This window comes from Sus scrofa, chromosome 1 (assembly GCF_054392235.1).
Source record: "Sus scrofa isolate SSC_HxYL_T2T_F1_AM1 chromosome 1, Sscrofa_HxYL_maternal_Yorkshire_Landrace_v2.0, whole genome shotgun sequence".
NCBI lineage: Eukaryota > Metazoa > Chordata > Mammalia > Artiodactyla > Suidae > Sus > Sus scrofa.
The window spans coordinates 270,789,611-270,804,735 of record NC_139383.1 but is presented as its reverse complement, the minus strand read 5'-3'; positions in this window follow the sequence as shown (position 1 = coordinate 270,804,735).

Genomic DNA, 15,125 nt, shown 5'->3' with positions numbered 1-15,125 from the left:
TTATCCTATCTTATAATGAGAAGTCCACAGGCAGAGTGGGTTGCAGGTGTTCCTGGCTCGCTTCTCTATGATGCTCTTGGCTCCACATATTTGTTACAGATGTTCCAGGTGTCACTGTCAGACGTAACATATCCAGAGGCAGAAAAGCACCATCTTCTGCTCTTTCCTTCTCAGGAATAAGATAGTCTTGTCTAAAAGCTGCAGGGCAGAGTATCTTTTTCGTGTTTCAATGACCAATATTGAGTCGCACATCTCTTGGTTCATTAATCATGGGCAAGAGGAATAGGACTTCCATGATTGACTCGTGCTGGTCAGGATGCAATGACTAAGGCTGGGGTGGGGTGCCAGCTTTCCACGAAGCATGTAAGTGCATGCTGGGTTCTGTTAAGATGTGGGAAGTAGTGTTGCAGATAAGGAGTAGGCAACAAACCGGAAGTACAGAGGTGGATTCCTGCTGACAGCTCACTTTCCCCACCCTGGGCCACTGCCCCCCTCTCTGAATCAGCACCAGGAGTTAATTACCAGCCAGTTGGGGGCTTTCAATCTTGTTAGAGCGTGTGTGTGTGTGTGTGTGTGTGTGTGTGTGTGTGTGTGTGTGAGTGTGTGAAGGAGCAAGGAGAGATGTCAAAACAACTCCTAGGAATAATATACGGAACATACATTGGTCATACAGTGACAAGAGTATCTTTTTGTCTCATTGTAAATAAAATAATCCCATCAGAAAGCCATTAGTCACAAATCTCTGTATCTTTCTTTCCATTTTTCAGTCCCAGGCAGACAATAATTCCAAATCCAAGCAAGGTCAAAAAGAAGAAATTCGTTGATTTGGAATAAAGAACACATAATTTATTCAAGTATTTCCTTTTCACTGTGTAAGTTGCAAAATAAAGATGTTGTATAATTAGTGCATAAGTGACTCATACAAAAGGTTTAATGTTATTTTCCTTTTATTTTTTACTATGGCTTTTCAGCAGTTGGTTGGCAGGGGACAAACATTTCCCACAAGTTTTAAAACTGTGTTTTATGGGTTTTCATTTAGTGCTGAAAAAGGATGGACACAAAGCAATAAGATGTCTTCACAGAGGTCAACTAGCAAATCAGCATCAACTTCAGGGCCAGGATAGTTATCTTGATTTACAATCCATTTAATCTAGTTTATTCTCTTGATCACTTTGAAGGAGTGATCATCAATACATGGGATCCTGGAGAGCCAAAGCTATGTCTGTTCACCTCAGTGTCCCCAAGGACTGCCTCCTCTAGTAAGTGCTCGGTGGATACTAGCTGAACTGAACTTAGAAATGTCACATTCATGTCCTTGGTACCTGAGATTCTGTGTCTATCTTAACCTTAGTGTACCTTTGCATGTAGCAAAACACATTTATTTTTTTACACCTGTTCTTTTTACTGGGTCTGCTTCAGGTAATGTGGAACGTCAAAGCAATGAAGGATCATGTTATTTCATCTCAATGGGTAGGAAAATATTTATTTTTATGCAGCAGGATGACAAGCAGGTTTTGGAAAGATCAATAAGTACCACCTATCTATGCTGATAGGCTAAACTAGAGCAAGACATTGAATAATCTTGCCCAAAGCCCCCGAGAGAACACAGCAGCCCAATACCAGAATTGTAGTTCACTGAAGGATGCTGTATTGCCAGTGTTATGTGGTATGGTTTGGGGTATGAAATTTCCAAGGCGAAGTCTCAATTAAGAGATGCATCCTGCCTATTGATGCTTGAAATTTCACTGATAATATTTGGTCCCTTTGCACTGTTTCTAATTTGTCATTACATCTGCGACACATCTTTTATTTTACAAACTATAGATTATCTCATTTGACCCTCATAGCAGCAGCAGGAAGAAATGGGTAAGCGCAGGCATAATTAACCTTGTCTTGGACATTAGAAGACTAAAGTGCAGAAAGGCTAAGTAACTTGGGAAGCCAAGAGGCCTCTAAAGCTTGGAGTATATTGGCTTCAAATTAACAAACCCTTTGTTCACTGTTCCCCATATCTTGTGAACCTTTCCTATTTCCACTAGTTGGAATTAATTCTTCCATTCTAGTACATCTGATAGATCCTCTTATTATTTGACTGGTTTATGCCCTGTTTTAATAGAATCTCGTTACTTCTAGGGAACTTAAATTTAGTCTGGTCCTAACAGACATCTGATGCTTGCATTCCATCTCTATACAAGGAATCAGCCAGGCTCCTTGAATACTTCCATTAACAGGCACCTCACTACCTCTCAACAGCCTGCTTCCTTAAAAAGCCCTTTTACAAAATTCCCCATTTTAGATAGATTTCTGCCTTCCTGGGAGAATGTGATCCCTTTATAGACAAGGCTGCATGTCCTTATCATTTCTGTATCTCACCCACTTCCTCCCGTTGTAGCAGAAGCTCAATAAAAGTTTGTTGAATGAATAAATCAGTGGATGAATGGTTGGATGAGTTTCTAATAAAAGCTTCAAACAGTGCTGTCTAGTATCTTTCAGAAGCTATTGACCTGACACCCAAGGTGTTTTTAGTTGCTAATTTATTTTCCTCTGGTTGGGGTTTTGGAATTTCTAATGCAAATATTTTTGAAATACAAAGCACAAGCCATCGGTCTGGCCTCTCATAAACTGGATGCATATCAAAACTGAGTGCAAGGAAATGCGAGATATGAAAGTGTAATGATATATGGGGCAGCCAGCAGCAGGGAGATATAAACTGATAACTGACTGCAGGGGGATAACAGCTAAGTCACAGGAAGACAGGATATTTTTTCTCACTGGAAAGGAGCGAACAACAGAATGATGAGTTCAGGTGGGGAAACATGGTAGGAAGGCAGAGGCAGGACCCCCCTAGCGGTTAAACTCCTGCAAGCTGGCACAGCCTGCAAGCATGTGAACCTGGCTCTTACTTACCAGCTGCGTGACCCTGGGAAAGCCACTTACTTCCTCAATCATCCAGTTTCCCACAAGGACTAGAGATGAAATGCATAAGTTAGTGCATAAAATGTACCCAGAACAACAGTGCATGGAGCTAAGTTATCTTAATGATGGGACCAGTGGTCAGGCTGCTTGGGGTCTCCACCTGTAACTAGCTGTGTGAGTTGATCTCCATGAGTGCTTTTCCCAAGTCATCAGTAATGGGGATCATAACGCACTGCATGGAGTGGTTATGATGAGTAAATGAGATAAATACGTTATCCTGTTCATTAGCTGGTTGTCGGCTGCTCTGAGATTCAGATAAAGCCATTAGAACACCCCTCATTCTTCATCCTGTGGATCCCCAAGCCTTTCCCAAGATACGTGGGACTTCCTGGAGTGCATACATCCCTAGTGTCACCCGGGACTCAGAGTTCTCTGTTGTTGAGAACTGACTTTTTGGCATCATGTTTACCCCTACATGTGAGGCTCAGCTTCTTCTTTGATTTTTAGAATAATCGCAACTACTCTTCACTCTAGCGCTAATGACTTGACACAATGTGTGTGTGTGTCTGTGTTTGTGTGTGTGTGTTGGGGGTGGGGGGTGGGAAAAAGCCACACCCACAACTTCCAGCCTCCCGCAGTGTATATGGCCTCCCTCACACCCAAATTTTCAAGGAAACTCCACATTATTCTCTCTCTCCGTTATTTTTTTAATAAAAAGCAATTGATCTCTCTCTCAGATGCTGTTTTGGTACCAGCTGATACTCAAGTCTGAGGTCTCATCTTCCATCCTACGCATTTATTAAGAGTTTTCTCCAAATAAAGAAAGCCTCCCTCTGACTGTCCCCTGAGCTAACTGGTAAATCTCTAAATCTGACCACATTTTCTATAACTGGGACTTCATCCACATTCATGTTCAGTTAAATACCTCTCCCTCAGTCTTGTTCTCTTCCTTTTGCCTGTGAAGTGTCACCACACCTATGATTCCTGCTCCCTGAGAATGGAGGTACATCATCCCAAACCCCCAAAACACAGCACCGTTCAGCCATTTCCCACAGGAAGCCAGGAGCAAAGTCACCCAGACTTGCACTGAACTCTGACTCAGGCCCGGCTGACACTGATAACAAGGGGCCTGGTTCTGAGCAGAGGATCTAAAAGCATTCAGGGAACAAAGGAACCAATCAGGCAATAAACACATGAAGGGGAGTTATCCAAGTGCAGAGGCAGAAAGGAAGGAAAAATCGGGTTTGAACATTTCTCTCCAGACTCTGCCCCCACCCCTCTCATCACGCTCTGATAACCCCACAAAGCCTGGGTTTCCCATCCTTTCAGAGAAGAAAACAATTAGCCAGTTTTTGTGTTTGTTTTTTCCTAAGAAGGAAACAATATTTCTCCCTATCTGTTTTACAAAATTTGGGGGAAATTGATGAGCAGTTTAAAAAAGAAATAAAGATTTTAGAATGAGAAAGATCCATGCATCCCTTCCAAATTTGCCAGTGTGGCCTCTAGAGAACATTTCTCCAAAAAGGTGACTTTCACATGCTTCAGTTAAATGTGAATCAGTCCTGGGAGCCAGACATTGCACTAAGGTGTGGTGAACATCTATCATTGGTTGACTTGAAGTAAAGGAGCCACTCTTAAAGAATGTGGGTGGGCCACACCCAAACACTTGAAGGTGTTAAGAACAAAAATGGAGGTTTCCAGAGAAGAAGGAATTCTGCTTCAACACAACAGTACTGACTCCTGCCTGTGTTTCCAGTCTGTTGGCCTGCCCTATGGACTTTGGAATTTCCAGTCTTACAATTGCAGGAGGCAGTCCCATGAAATATATATATAGAGAGAGGTAGATAGATAGAGAAAGATAGAGAGAGAGAGAGAGAGAGAGAGAATGCAAGCATATATGTGCACAAACATACAGTCTCTCATTGGTTTTGTTTTTTTTTTTTTGGAGACCACAAATGATATCTCAAAAGATATGTAGGACTTAGGTAGGTAAAGACTGAAGAGACTTTGAGGGAGGTGCTTCAGGCAAAGGGAATGACGTTATGAAAGTCCTTTTTACCATTTCTTATTTCATGCTTCTAAGGCTCCTCCTGGTTCTGCCTTTGGATTCCTCAGGGGATTTCTCCTACTTATCTTCCTTTCGGATCCCCTGATGCAACTCCAGACCCCGCAGGTGTTGCATGTCCTGTCAACCACTGAATTGGTGGTGGAAGGGGTGGGGGGGGGGGGAGTCCAAGGAGACCCTTGTGTAGACAGATTGGTCCTTGAACTTGGAGTCGAGCACTTTGTGTTTGAACCCAGATCCCCACTTTTCCCTGGGAATCCTGGGGCGTGCATCTAAGTCTCTCTGGGATACAGAGTTGTTTTTTGTTGTTCTATAGAATGAGAACAATAAGAAGAAGAGTTAATATTTATTGAGCTCTTAATGTATTCTGTAGTATCCTAAGCATGTAAGTATTGATTCAGTTAATCCCCGCAACAGTCTTGTGAGGTAAGAACTGTTATTACCCATGCTTCATGGATGAGGAGATGAGCAGGTGAGGATATGCTCAGGACCCTGCAGCCAGCAGGTCTCAGGAACATTCTCTGAGCCCAGGTGGAGTCCAGCTTTGTATTATTTACTCATAATCACCACTGATAATAATCCCTGCATCCCCCACATTACAAGGCAGCTGTAAGATTTTTTTTTTTTTAAACCCAGAAATCTTCATGAATGGAGATTATCATTTACTATTTTTTTTCTTTCTCTCCGTAGAACGCTCTGGGATATTTTCTCATTTGTTCTAAGATTTGCCTTAGTTTTATTGAGTGTTGATTTTCAAAGTGTCAAGCTCTGCAAGATTGTCTTTGATTCTGGTATCAATTCTACAAGGAAGGCGTTTTATCTTTGTTTTAGGGGTGGGAGCATTTGGAGAGACAGATGAAGTGCCCCAGGTCAATGATTTAGGCCCTGGTGGTCTGATGGGACTATCCAAGCTGATAGCCACTTCCTAAACTTCTGACACCCCTACCAGCCTCCCCGCCATTCACACTTGATGGACAGACTGGTGTCGGTCCCATCAAGTGTGGATTTCTTCCTCCCTGGACTTTCCACTTTGAGGGAAGAAACAGTTTCCTCAGCTTTTTAACACATTTGCATTAATCATTTTTGAACACACTACTCTGCAAGTGATGATTTTGATTTATGGATTTGAGCTGCCTTCTCTCCTCAGCAACCTCTGCGGCTTGCTCAGATGTGGAAAATACAGGGAGCCTCGTGTCTGTCTCCCTCCTATCCTCCTCCCCAGCCCGGGGTTCCTTCTTTCACTTGTGTTCTCTCTTCTTTGGGTTTTTCTTTTTCTTCTCTTCCAACTCACATCTCTGTTTGCCTGTCCTTTATCTTGCTGCAAGGGGCTCTGAAGCTATTTTGATGTTCTGCTTGCTGTGGAAATAAACTGTCCCTCACACACTCACACACAGCTTGTGTTCTCCTAATGGAGTACGTGGTGTGTGTTTGTATGCAGTTCTGGTACAAAAAGGACTGCAAGCTCCAGGAGAGACCTGGGCAGATGTTTCAACAGCAGAGGTGTTTTCATGGATAGGACATCATGCAATTCCCTTCAATTGTATTTTAACTCAGTACCAGATGACTGCCTACTATGTACTTAGACTATACGTAAAAATTGTATAACTCTCTTCATATCAGAATTATTAAAGATCCTTGGGAATAAGTGAAGAGATCAAGGGATGAGAAAATAGAGAAAAGTAGGTTTCACTTGGCAGTGCATTCTGGAAAAAAACAGAGGGATTATCTGCACAAACCACCCAGGCCATATCCACAAGTTTTAGAGAGTGTGGGGTGGTTCTTCAGGAGTGTAGGAGTAAGAAAAAGGACCAGTGGAAAAGTAAAACCTTTGCAGGCTTGTAAAATCCCACAGACTGGAGGGGAGGATTGAAAAATGAGACTAGGACCCTTTGATGTGACCATTTTGATGTTGTGAGTTTGCAAACAATTTGATGTTGTCTAAAATAGAAACCTTTAAACCTTCGGCTTTTATTTCTATCGTACAGTAATGTGAGCAGAAACCATCCTCTGCCCACTTCTGATCACGTCCATTAGCCAGAATCCGTGGTTAAGATTTATCTCCTTTTCGTGGTGTCTTTAGGTCTGCCCACGTCCCCATGTCATGGTTCATCCCTAAGCCTGTAGCTGCCAAACCTCTAACTGGTTGTGCCAAAAAAAGACTGCTTAAAGGGTAACACCTGCGTGAACAGAGATTCTTCTATAGCCGTGCTGAGATGAATAAGGAAAATAAAAGATTCTCAAAGCTTTTATCTACCTGAAGCATGTGAGTTACTCTGTATTTCTTAGCATATGTGAATCTTGCAAGGGAGGCTTCAATAAGCAAGCCATAACAATTTTTGACTTAAAATCGATTTGGTCTGATATAAATATAGCCCCCTTTTCTCTCTTTTGGTTATTATTTGCAAGGACTATCTTTCTCTATCCTTTTACTTTCAACCTGTATGTATTCTTAAATCTAAAGTAAGTCTCTTATAAACAGCAGTTGAATCTTTTAAAAAATCCATTCAGCCACTCTATATCTTTTGATTTGTGAGTTTAATCCATTTACATTTAAAGTAATTATCGATAGATAAGGGCTTACTGTTGCCATTTTGTTAATTGTTTTCTATCTTCCCTGTACTTCCTTTGTCTCCCTTTCCTCTCTTGTGTTTTTATTTGTGTTTTATTGATTTTTTTTGTATTGATGTGCCTTAATTCTTTTCTCCTTCTCCTTTGTGTAACAGTTGTTTTCTTTGTGATTACTCTGGGGCTTACATAAAAAATTCCTACAGTTCTAATAGCCTGTTTTCATCTGATAACGACTTAACTTCACAAAAGACAAAAAAAAAAAAGGACATAATGTAATAATAAAGATCAGGAAGGTATAACAATTATATATATTTAATATATATATAATTATAATATATATACTTATATATTTAGGCGCTCAGATGTTGGGTGTGTGTATATATAATACACTCGACATCTGAGTGCTTAAATATATAAGGCAAACATTGACAAAACCGAAAGGAGAAATACATAACAATGCAATAATAGTAGGAGACTTTAATGCCTCACTTTCAATAATGGATACAAAATCCTGACAGAAAATTAATAAGAGAACAGTGGACTTGAACAATGCAGTAGACCAAATAGACCTAACAGACATATACAGAACTTTCCACCCAATGGCAACAGATGATACATTCTATTTAAGTGCAAAAGGAAAGTTCTCCAGGATAGATGACATGTTAAGTAACAAAATGAGTCAAAAAATTTAAGAAGGTTGAAATAATAACAAATACCATTTGACTACAATGGGATGAAATTAGAAATCAACAGCCGAGGAAAAACAGCAGAGAAAAATCACAAATACATGGAAATTAAACAACCCATTTCTGAACAACCAATGCATCAAAAAAGAAATCAAAAGGGAAATTAGAAAATATCTTGAGACAAACAAAAATGAAAACAGGACATACCAAAATTGAGGATGAGGCAAAATTGAGCATTAAGAAGGAACTTTATAACAACAAAAGCATATGTTGAAAAAGAAGAAAAATTTCAAATGAACAGCCTAACTTTATACTTCAAGGCACTGGGAAAAAAAAAGAAACAAAGTCCAAAGTTAGCAGAAGGAAGGAGATAATAAAAACTGGAGCAGAAATTAATGAAATAGAGAATAGAAAAACAGTATAAACAAAACAAAACACAATGAAACAAAGATCTGGATAAAAATTAAGAAGGCAATCTTAACCATATGTGACAACAAGAATCCACCTTGAGAACATTATACTAAGTGAAATAAGCCAGTCACAGAGAACAAACACCGCATGGTTCCACTTATATTAGACAACTGAAATAGATTCTGAATTCCTACTGTGGCGAGATGGGTTAAGAATCTGACTGCAGCAGCTCAGGTTGCTGTGGAGGCATGGGTTTGATCCCCAGCTTGGGAATTTCCATGTGCATGTGCCATGGGGGCAGCCATAATAAAATAAAATAAAATAAAAGTCGGATTCATAGAAGCAGAGAGTAGAGTAGTCATTGCCAGGGACTGAGGTAAGGGAGAAATGAATGGCTTCTAACAGGTACAAAATTTCGTTACACGAGACAAATAAGTTCTAGAGATCTGCTGTACCACACTGTTCTTATAGTTAACAACACTGTATTGTCACTTCTAATTTTGTTGAGAGTAAAGCTCATATTAAATGTTCTTATCCCAATAAAACAAAAAAGTAAACAAAAATAAGAAAGTCACATTGCAGTTACTGTTTCCTTTGTGGGAGAAAGGTGGCGTGCTATATTGCGAAGATACAAAAAGGATTCAGATTGTGTGGTTACAAGTCTCAGTTCTGTTTCTATCAAGTTGTGAATCCTTAAAAAAGTAATTTTATCTTTCTGGCCTTTGATGTCTTCAGTCTATAAAATGGAAATCAAATGATCAGCCTGACCTGTGTCACAAGATTAAAGTAGTTTGCTTTGTAAATTCCACAGCTTTTCCAAAGAGCTACTGTCACTTTGGGTTTGGAAATTATTGTCTTACCTTCCTCATGAAAATTACAAGGCTCAGAGAGGTCTAGCGACATAATCAGAGTCACACAGCTAGCAAACAATGGAGCTGAAATTAGAATCTGGGTCTCCTGGTGTCTAAGAGAGTGCTTTTCTTGGTAAGGGACTTCCATATTATATAATTCGAGAAAGGTCACTGCTCTCTTCAAAGGTGTTTTCTTATCATCCTGCCAGGGTTTATATTAGCATTAAATCTTGACCAGCTCTCTGGGGACATGTGCTTTCTTACTGGGTTAAGGCTTTTGAGAGAGAATGACGGCTGAGTGCTGGCTTAGTGAGAAATCTGTGTGTGTATGCATGCATGTGTGTGCATGTAAAAATACTGCTCTCCTTTAAGGGGAATCCACAGGAGAAGTGGGAGAGTTTTGATCCCCTGCCCCCAACCCCCCTGGTTTTCTTCAAGGTAATTACTCACCAAGGGATGAACAAAATGGTTGAGAAATATCCCATGTGTAATTGGGCACTTTTACTTGGACATGATTTTCTAAGCAGTCCTTACATCTGATATATGAGCCCAAAATTAGCCTACACGCAGAGAGCCCACGTGAAATAAGAGTACAAATTATATCCTCAGTGGGAACAAAGAAGCCTTCCTCCCAGAGACCCTAGAAATGATCACCTTGGCTGGAACCCCATGGTTTCATCTTTTAGACTTGCTTTCTCTGGGGAACTCACAGAAGTAGGAACTTCTGGGCTAGGATCCAAAGTCTTGCTGGTATTAAAAAGGCACATCCTTACATAAAGATAACAATCTTATTAGGGAAACAGTCCATTTATTCCAGCCCCACATCCTGGAAAATCACATAGAATTCACAACTGTCCATTTATAAAGATCTCAACAATCTTCTTAAGAATTTTGCCATGAGCTAGTCCTTCTGTGAGGGTTTTTTTTTTGTTTGTTTGTTTGTTTGTTTTGTTTTGTTTTTTTTTTTGTCTTTTGTCTTGTTGTTGTTGTTGTTGTTGTTGCTATTTCTTGGGCCGATCCAGCGCATATGGAGGTTCCCAGGCTAGGGGTCGAATCGGAGCTGTAGCCAGCGGCCTACGCCAGAGCCACAGCAACGCGGGATCCGAGCCGCGTCTGCAACCTACACCACAGCTCACGGCAACGCTGGATCGTCAACCCACTGAGCAAGGGCAGGGACCGAACCCGCAACCTCATGGTTCCTAGTCGGATTCATTAACCACTGCGCCACGACGGGAACTCCTGTTTTTGTTTTTTTTAATTCTTAAGTCTGGACATCCAGCTCCTGGAGTTGTCCATAGTGTCTGAATCTAGGGGATGGGTGGGGATGGATAAGGAAATTTAGAAATTTTCACAGAGAGCTTGGAGGAAGCTTGTGGGACATTAAAAAGCTTGACAGGCAACTTTAGGATAAATGAATCCCTTGAAACATTCAGGGTATAAAATATTAATGGAACCAGTCCTTGGCCTCAAAATCATTGGAGATTTTTTTTTTTTTTTTGGATGCTGAAACATTTGAAAAATAGTTAAGCACTGTTTAATGACCTGGAAAAACTGAGCTGTTCACCCGGTCCTGTGTTTATTTGTGAAGTGCTTGAAAGAACCCCTTGGCAGAACAGCGTGTCTGGAGGGACACCATTAAGGATGGCCCTTTGGACATTCTTGTAAAGGGGGTGGGAGTGAAAAGCTGAGTAAGAAAATGAAAAAAGTAAGGGAAACGAAAAAATTTTGGACGTGTTTCCATATTGAACTGAGTTGCATTAGTCACTCCCCTGGAAAAGGCTCCAGTGTTACCAGCAGAACAAAGAAAGAAAGTATCTAAAATACCAAGATTACCCAGTCTTCATTATAATGATTATGGTGCAGAGACAATTGCTCATCTGCTTTGATAAAAGACCAACAGGGTATGGTTTGGAGTTGCAGAGACAATTATTATTGTGAGGATATGCTGAATCCCTCCAAGAATTACCTTGGAATGGTTTAGAAAGGATAGAGCAAGGAAAGAGAGGTGAACTCTGAGAATCTACTGTGTCCCAGGCACTGTGCTGCATGTTTTCACACACTTTTTTCATCTTAATATTAATCATTGTAAACCACTGCTATAGCTATTTTATCGATGTTGAATTGTCTGCATACATGGCTGATAAAGAGCACACCGTGATTTGAATCCAGGTCTATTCCATTCCAAAGCCTATGCTTAAAAAAACTGCATGATGGATTATCCTTTCCTGAAAATCTACCCATTTTTCTAAGTTAAGGTCTTCCTACAGGGAACCGATTTTAGGTCTAGTTCCAGAAGAGTTGTAGACCAGTCTGTTTAATACATTCTATAAATACCAGAATATATGAAGTAAGACTTGGAAATCTGTAATACAGTTTTATCTATCATCTATCTATCTATCCATCCATCCATCCATCCATCCATCTTCTATCTATCTATCTATCTATCTATCTATCTATCTATCTATCTATCTATCTATCTATCTACCTATCTAATCTACCTCCCTCCCTACCTATCTATCTACCTACCTATCTATTTATTTTTGGTAATATAGTTTTCTAGGGTTGCAGATCTCTCACCTTTTTCCTTGACTATTATCTCTCTCTCTCTCTCTCTTTTTTTTTTTTTCCAAGATAAAGGAGAAAGAATCTCTGCACTAGGATGCATTTAAAAAAAAAAATCTACTGGAGTTCCAGTTGTGGCTCAGTGGGTTAAGACCCCGACTAATATCCACAAGGGTGCAGGTTCTATCCCTGGTTTCCCTCAGTGGGTTAAGAAACTGGTGTCGCTGTGAGATGTTGTGTAGGTCCCAGACTTGGCTCAGATGCTGGGTTGCTGTGGCAGTGGTTTAGGCTGGCAGCTGCAGCTCTGATTTTATCCCTAGCCTTGGAACTTCCATATGCCATAGATAAGGCCCCAAAAAGAAAAAAAATTTTTTTTAATTCTACTGCTGGTTCAGCCATTTCTAGTTGTATGAGTTTTGGTAGTTCACATAGCATTTCTTAGAATTCTATAAACTATAAAATAAAATAACATTTCCTGTGATTTACCTATATAATTGGCCTATATAATTATGAGTAAATAAAATAAGGCAAATGACCAATCAAAGTATGAAATTATGGTTGTAAATCATTTGTAAATGTCCTTTTATTATTTCTTAAATAAGGAAATTCTGGTGTGTGCCTAAATAAATATCATATTGGAACTTAAAGATGATTGTTTTTAAATTTTCATGACCTTCTGGAAACATTTCTATCTATTTAGGTTGGGTATAATGTGGAAATTAATAAGAAACACTTTAGGGAATCCATATTGCATTCAAAATTTGGGGTACATGTGGTTTCTTGGGAGAGGGTCCATAACATTCATTATCTTTCCAAAATGAGTGCACGACTATAAAAATGCTTAAAAAGCACTGAGGGTCTAAGTTATATAATCCTATAGCCTTGGATATTGAGTTATGGTTTGAGTGAATTGATAATTTCATACACTTTATCAGTCAAGATTCTGTCAGAAAGGTAGAAGCCACACTATGCATTTCATGAAAGCTATTTAATATGAGGAATTTGTTCTACCAGTCTTAGGAAGCTATAAGAGAAAAAAGAAAACATCGAATATTCCAGAGACAGTAAGTGTTGAAAAAAGCTACTACTTTTAGGGATGGGGAACTGAAGGAAGGAGCTTTGATGATTAGAATCTTGGAGCTCTTTGGAGGGGCTCCATGGAGCTGGTGGTCAGATCTCAGAAAATGGAAGTGTCATGCAAACTCTTAAGAGGCATGATAAGATGGCCCCAAGAAGTGGAAAAAAAAAAGGGGGAGTTTTTTTTTGGGGGGGGTGACTTTAACCACAGTGCCAATAGGAAAGTGGTCGCTTTTCTTTTCCTTATTTCTCCCAATCTCCTTCCAGTGCATTCTACTAGAAAATCCAGCAAAAAGTCATAGAATTGACAAAGGAGTCCAGTAAAAGTGGTTTGTAGAATCCCTAGATCTGACATAACAGACTTCAGCATATAAATGTAGATTTTGGTAAATAATGTCCATATTATGTGCATCTTCCTGATTTTTTTTTTTAAAGAATCATGTCAGAACAAGTGTTCCTACTTAGGTGATCTAATGGGACTTAGGCATGGGGAGGCAATGTCACTATTCTGGTTGGCTCAACCAAAGATGTGAGTGTTGAGATTGAAATCCAGGCACTGGTTCAAGTATCCATGAAAGTGGAGCAGTAAAATTTTCTGAGGAAGAAAGTAGAAGAGTAGGAGTGAAGCATCTGGATATTCAAGAGCAGGCCAAAGGATAAGCAACCTTCTTGAGATCTTCATACCAAAGACTTCAAGGAAAGCAGATACACTAGTGATGTGTGACTAGAGGTCCCAATACCTTGCCTGGAAAACTGAATCACCAGACACAACCAGATCCTGAAAGATTTATGACAGACCTTATAAATCTTGTGTTCTTTTCTTTTTCTTTTTCTCTTTTTAGGGCCAAACCCATGGCATGTGGAGGTTCCCAGGCTAGGGGTCAAATCAGAGCTATAGCTGCCAGTCTATGCCACAGCCACAGGAACCTGGGATCTGAATTGTATCTGTGCGTTACACCACAACTCAGGGTAATGCCAGATCCTTAACCCACTGAGTGAATCCACTGAAAGAGGCGAGGGATCGAACCCGCATTCTCATAGATACTAGCTGGTTTCTTTAGCATTGAGCCACAGTGGGAACTCCAAATCTTGTGTTCTTTTACATAGACTTGAAATTCCATGTGAGCCATGAGGTCCTTGTTGGGTAAATCTCATCTTCTATTAAGGTCAGAAGAGTAAACCAAGGAGATAGAGGTGGGCTACCTTAGGGCAGAACCCCGCGGAGGAGTTCAGGTGTCCAAGAGAACCAGAGAACCAGCTGGAGCTCTTTATGGTTCTGTCATGGTTAGTACACATGAGTCCACGTGTTCATGGCTCTCACATTGCCTTGCCCATTTTCTAGGCTCTGTCTTAAATCTCCCTTCTCTGGTAAGCTTGCTATTACCCTCCTCTGGATGCTGTGTTTTTATATTGAACTTTGTTCATGGTAAAAAACAAAAATGATATGGTGCTTACGCCTCTTAAAGAACCTTAATATCTATTCACATATTTAATCATCTCATTAAGGCAGTGAAATTGGAACTGATAATTTCATTTTTCTTTACAGGTAAGGAGATGGAATCCTCAAGGTTAAGTGACATGTGGAAGAACTTATTTGTAGATGGTTCATCAGGGACTTGAACCTAGGCCTTCTGATCCCAAGCCTGTGATGTTTCCACTTTGTGTGATCACTGTAGGGATGGAAATACTCAGACCTCGTGACTGGTCCAATCATTATCATGAGTCATTATGATGGAGAGACACACATTGGAAAAATAATCTATGATTCAAATGTATTTGTGCAGCATTGACCCCTGTATCCCCATCTACATAATTTGTAATACATAGTGGAATTTCTAAGACTCTTAAAAGCCTTACAGGAAAGGAAAACCCTTCAGTTTTTATTTGAATCAGAATTTTCTCATTTTTAGACCAAAGATCATTTATTGGTATGGAGCATTCATTCATATCAAATGTGATATCAGTGTTTCAGAAAGCCCTAGGGAAATA